Source organism: Eriocheir sinensis, chromosome 25, assembly GCF_024679095.1.
Source record: "Eriocheir sinensis breed Jianghai 21 chromosome 25, ASM2467909v1, whole genome shotgun sequence".
NCBI classification, from domain to species: domain Eukaryota; kingdom Metazoa; phylum Arthropoda; class Malacostraca; order Decapoda; family Varunidae; genus Eriocheir; species Eriocheir sinensis.
In genome coordinates this window covers 8,423,064-8,429,063 of record NC_066533.1, presented here as the reverse complement: position 1 = coordinate 8,429,063, position 6,000 = coordinate 8,423,064, and the positions used below count along the sequence as shown (strand labels likewise).

Here is a 6,000-nt window from a genome sequence, read left to right as displayed (position 1 = left end):
CGCCTCACTGCTACTCTCAAACCATCACCCTTTTCTTTATTTCCTATGTCTATCGCCTCACTGCTACTCTCAAACCATCACCCTTTTCTTTATTTCCTATGTCTATCGCCTCACTGCTACTCTCAAACCATCACCCTTTTCTTTATTTCTGATGTCTATCGCCTAACTACTACTCTCAAACCATCACCCTTTTCTTTATTTCTGATGTCTATCGCCTAACTACTACTCTCAAACCATCACCCTTTTCTTTATTTCCTATGTCTATCGCCTAACTACTACTCTCAAACCATCACCCTTTTCTTTATTTCCTATGTCTATCGCCTAACTACTACTCTCAAACCATCACCCTTTTCTTTATTTCCTATGTCTATCGCCTAACTACTCTCAAACCATCACCCTTTTCTTTATTTCCTATGTCTATCGCCTAACTACTACTCTCAAACCATCACCCTTTTCTTTATTTCTGATGTCTATCGCCTAACTACTACTCTCAAGCCATCACCCTTTTCTTTATTCCTCGTTTTTATCGCCTCGCCAGTCCTCTGAAACCATCATCCTTTTCTTTATCCTTCACATTCATCTCTTCTCCAGTCCTCTAAAACCCTCATCCTTTGCTTTATCCTTCACATTCATCTCTTCGCCAGTCCTCTAAAACCATCATCCTTTGCTTTGTCCGTCATGTTTATCGCTTCGCCAGTCCTCTAAAACCATCATCCTTTGCTTTGTCCGTCATGTTTATCGCTTCGCCAGTCCTCTAAAACCATCATCCTTTTCTTTATCCTTCACATTCATCTCTTCGCCAGTCCTCTAAAACCCTCATCCTTTGCTTTATCCTTCACATTCATCTCTTCGCCAGTCCTCTAAAACCATCATCCTTTGCTTTATTCCTCACGTTTATCGCCTTACAAGTCCCCACGTCCTCAGCGCCACGACAATAGCCAAGCCGTTAGTGCCTGGATATCACGCGCCGCATCGGATATCACTATAAATATACAACACTCGCCCTGCCAGCCAGCACAAAGAGGGCGGCCCGACACAATATATATACATAGCTCAGCCTAACCGCGCGCGCCGGCTATGCGAAGAAAATGCTACGTTAGAAAGAAACAGATAAACAGACGCCCGTGAATAGGGTGATGGGCTACAGATGGCTTGGCATTGCACCCATGACATGCATAGTTTGTTGCGTTGATAAATGCTTAGATTTGTCAATGGTGTACAGGCTAGAGATACGATCGAGGTTACACAAGGGGGTGAGAGAGAAGGAGAAAGGAAAGGAGGGATAAAATAAAGGAGGAGAAGGGTGAGAGAAGCAAAGGATGGTAAAGGAGGAGAGATATATAGAAGGATAATAGAATGAAAGAAGAGAATAATAAGGAGAGAGAGAGAGAGAGAGAGAGAGAGAGAGAGAGAGAGAGAGAGAGAGAGAGAGAGAGAGAGAGAGAGAGAGAGAGAGAGAGAGAGAGAGATAATAAAGGAAGAGAGTGGTAAAGAAAGCAAAGAAATGGAAATGAGTAGAGGAAGAGAAGGAGAGAGAGGAGAGAGAGAGAGAGAGAGAGAGAGAGAGAGAGAGAGAGAGAGAGAGAGAGAGAGAGAGAGAGAGAGAGAGAGAGAGAGAGAGAGAGAGAGAGAGAGAGAGAGAGAGAGAGAGAGAGAGAGATAATAAAGGAAGAGAATGGGAAGGGACACAAAGGAGGGGTAAGGAGAAAAAGAAAGAGGGATAGAATAAACATAAGAACATATTAACATAACATAAGGAGTCTACACGAGGAAAAGAATGGTGAGGGAGGCAAAGGAAGGGAAAGGAGGAGACAAAGAGGAGGGATATGATAAAAGAATAGAATGGTGAGGGAGGCGAAGGAAGGGGAAGGAGGAGACAAAGAGGAGGGATACGATAAAAGAAGAGATTGGTGAGGAAGGAGAAGGAAGGGAAAGGAGGAGACAAAAAGGAGGGATACGATAAAAGAAGAGATTGGTGAGGGAGGAGAAGTAGAGATAAGGAGGAGAGACAAGTAGCAGGAAGAGGCAGACAATTCTAGATTATATTATTCCTTTACTTTTAATTCCTCGGGTCATGTTTGCTGAGAGAAGAGTAATCGTGCTGAATGGAAGAGGAGAGGACGAGAAAGAGACGGAAGGGGAGGAAGAAGAAAGGGAAGGAGGGAAGGAAAGAGACAAGATTAATGACAGAGGAAGAGGACACTACTTAGGTTGAAAAGGGTGGAGAGGTGAGTTAAAGAGGAGAATATAGGGAGGAAGAGGGGAAAATGAAGGAGTGTATGAGAGTGGATTGCAATTCAAGACAGGAAGAGAGGACAAAGAAAGGGAAAGTATGAGCGAGTTGAGATGGGAAAGGAAGATGAGGAAGAAAAAAGGAAAAGGAAAGAGAGAGTATTGGACCTTGTTGAGATTGAGGGATGGAAAGAAGGGAGAAAGAAAAACAAAGGAGAGAAGGTAGAGAGAGAATATAAGTAGAAAAATAGGAAAAGGAAAGGCAGAATATTAGAGTGGATTGAGGATAAAGGGAGAAAGGTATGGAGCAAGAAAAAAAGGGGAATATATGAGAGTGGGTTAAGGAAAAAAGGGAAGCTGCAGGAAAGGGAAAGGAAGGAGAGAATGTATATGAGTTAGGTGTACGTCAGAAAAAAAATTATTACAGCGTTTAGAACACAGTCGTAGTGAGGTAAAGAAATACCCAAAAGTAGAAGATGTATAGGCTAAAGGTTTAATATATACAGAAAGGAGAAGAGAGTGAGGAGGTGAAGGGATGGGAAAATGAACTGCATGAATATTAAGGGAGAGAGAGAGAAACGTACAGACGGAGGGATGAAAAGGCAGATAGAGAAAGAGGGGAATAAGAGAAAAGTGGATTGAAAACTGAAGGGAATGGAAGAAAATGAAAAAGAAGAAAGTAGGGGCGAAAGAAGGGATTGGAGAAGTAAAGGAGTGTAAAGATGGGAAGATGAAGAGAGACCAGAATGATGGAAGTAAAAACGTAAGGAAAGAAGGAACGTGTAGACAGAAGAACGTTTGTAAGGGAAGAAATGATAAATGGAGAGAACGTATGATGAATAGATGGTGGACTGAAAAAGAGAGAGAGAGAGAGAGAGAGAGAGAGAGAGAGAGAGAGAGAGAGAGAGAGAGAGAGAGAGAGAGAGAGAGAGAGAGAGAGAGAGAGAGAGAGAGAGAGAGAGAGAGAGAGAGAGAGAGGGCAACGACGAGTGAGGAGAAAGTAAGGGTGAGAAGAAAGGAGGAAGGGAAGGGAAGAAAAGGAGGACGAAAAGAAGGAAGGCAAAAAAAGTAAAGTGGGAGGTCATTGTGTGGCCTCAAAAAAGTCCATCATTAGAGGGATGCCTTCTGTGTGAGTAATTTTTCACCGCCTTTACACACACGCACACGCACACACACACACACACACACACACACACACACACACACACACACACACACACACACACACACCACTGAAGCTCTATATGAAAAAGTATATACAAACACTTTTTTATCGCATTTTGCCAGGTAATCGAGAGGCAAAGAGTAATGGAAGTGAGAGAGAGAGAGAGAGAGAGAGAGAGAGAGAGAGAGAGAGAGAGAGAGAGAGAGAGAGAGAGAGAGAGAGAGAGAGAGAGAGAATGTTTGTCAGGGAAATGTCTAAGTCCCCATTCCCAGCATCGTCACAAAACTAGAGTCAATGCGTATTATCAATGTTGTTGCGTTCAAATGGAGCTGTTGTGTTTTGCAATGAAGTAAAGATAAAAAGGTAATTTGCAATCTGTAACACGTTTCTTCATTTTCTATAAGTAATCATCCACATAAAATAGAAGACTAATCAAGAGCCGCTTTTCCAATATCATCATGAAATTTTACTCAACCATTTATTCCACATTAATATATCACTTCAAATATAATTCCCACTATCATTATTTGCTTTTCTGTTTGCTGCTATTCTTCCTACATTCCTCTTTCCTATTCTTTGACGATCTGTTTGGCCTCTCTTAAATTGAAAGGTGTGTGGAATGACAGATGCAAAGACTGGCTTGAAAGAAAATACAGGTGCTCATAACTTACCTGTGCGTGGTGGTGATCTACATGTCCACCTGGCGGTCCGGCCGGAGGGGTGGGGAGGGGTGTGACCTGTGGGGCGAGGAAGAGGTCAAGGTTAGTAATGAAATAAAGAAGGGACAGAGATTGATGAATGACAAAAGAAATAGATTGAATTGTCAGAGGGAGAATGTCACCGGTGGGACAAAGAAAAGGTCAAGCTCAGTTTCTGAATACGAACATAAAAAAAGAAACACAGAATGATAAAATAAGAGAGGAAAGGAATGGAATAAAGGAGAAAAGAAGTGAAAGTTTGATGAAATGTAAGAAAATGGAATTGATAAATGATAAGAGAAACAGTTAGCAAGGAATAGAGACTGAAAAAGAAGAATGAAATACATGAATCATAAAATATTAGAGAAAAAGAATGGAATAAAAGAGAATAGAGATGAGAGAGTTCGATGGAATATAAAAACAAATGAAATAGATACAGAATAAGAAAAACAGTGGGCGAGGAATAAAGATTGAAAAACAACCATAAAATACACGGCGAAGGAGGCAAAATGCAGCAAAAACACTTATTGATTGTTGAAAGAAATGAATCATACGAGAGGAGAGAAATGAAAGAATAAAGTGAAACGAGAAACAACGAAGGAAAAATATATTGAAAAACAAGAAAAATACACATTGCAAAAAAAGGCAAAATACAGTAAAAAAAATGTATTGATTGTTGAAAAAAATGGAGCATACGAGAGAGGAGAAAAGGAATAGGAGGAGGAATAGAGATTGATAACTAAGAGAAGTGAAAATTAAAAAGGTACAGCAAGATGAACGAGGAACGAAATTGATCAACGCGAGAGGCTAAACAAAGAAGAAAGAACAGTGATTGATGAAGGAGAAAAGAAATCAATGGAGGGAAGCAAAAAACACTGAAGGAATATGAATTGAAGGAAGGAAGGAATTGATGGCGATTGTCTGGCGGGATTTATGGAGGCTGGACCAGCTTATGAAAGTGAAGTGTTGCCATTGTTGAGGATTAGATTTTCTTAATGGAATTCCTGTGTATCTCTTTCCCTCTCTGTCCGTGTGTCTTTAGCTGTGTTTGTGTATCTGTTTTGGTCTACTTTTCTTTCTTTATCTATGGGTTTTGTATTGTTTTGGTATTTGTCTGTTTTCTTTTTTGTGTGTGAATGTATATAAATCTCTGTGTTTGTTTCTCTTCTTATCTGCGTGTATCTATGTACATATGTTTGTTTCTATCTATGTATATGTACGTGTCTTTTACCCTCTTGTATATTTATTATTTTTTTTCTTTTACTTATTTTTCTTACCTAATCTTTCTTATTTTTATTTTATTTATTTTTCTTCTCTCTCTCTCTCTCTCTCTCTCTCACTGTAGGGCCTGCACACTCACACAATCGTAAATATAATGTGGACACACGATTTTATTTCTCTTATTTATCAATGCACGAGACTCACTTTTGTTATTCCGTTTGATTCATTACACACACACACACACACACACACACACACACACACACACACACACACACACACACACACACACACACACACACACACACACACACATATTATCGTCTCTACATTTTTTCCTCTCCTCCTCCTCCTTCTCCTCCTCCTTCTCCTCTTCCTCCTTCACTTTCTCCTTCTTCCACTCTCCATTTTTGTTACTCTCTTTTTCCTCCATGCAATCAGTGAGGTAAGATCGTAGAAGTGGAAGTAGTAAGACGTGAAGATCGGGAAAGAGTAAGAGAAGTGGATAAAAGGTCAGGGAAGGAGGAGGAGGTGAAGGAGGGAGGGAGAGGGTAAAAGAGGAGAGGCAAGACGGGAGTTAAAGACGTGGGAGGAAAAGGAGAGGTCGCAAAGAATTTAAAGCAAGAGGTTGGAGAGCGCGGTGGTCAAAGAGAGAGAGAATGTGTGTTTCAAAGGACCTTAAGA

General features: G+C 40.7%; 1 protein-coding gene across 5 annotated transcripts in view; it reads right to left on the bottom strand.

Moving 5' to 3' along the window:
• Positions 1-6,000, bottom strand: part of LOC127003286 (zwei Ig domain protein zig-8-like) — a 151,193-nt gene that overhangs the window by 71,689 nt on the left and 73,504 nt on the right. For all 5 annotated transcript variants that reach the window (XM_050869753.1, XM_050869748.1, XM_050869749.1 and 2 more), the window contains exon 3: positions 4,069-4,134. The gene's annotated coding sequence lies outside the window, so the exon portion shown is untranslated. The remainder of the gene's footprint in view (positions 1-4,068; positions 4,135-6,000) is intronic.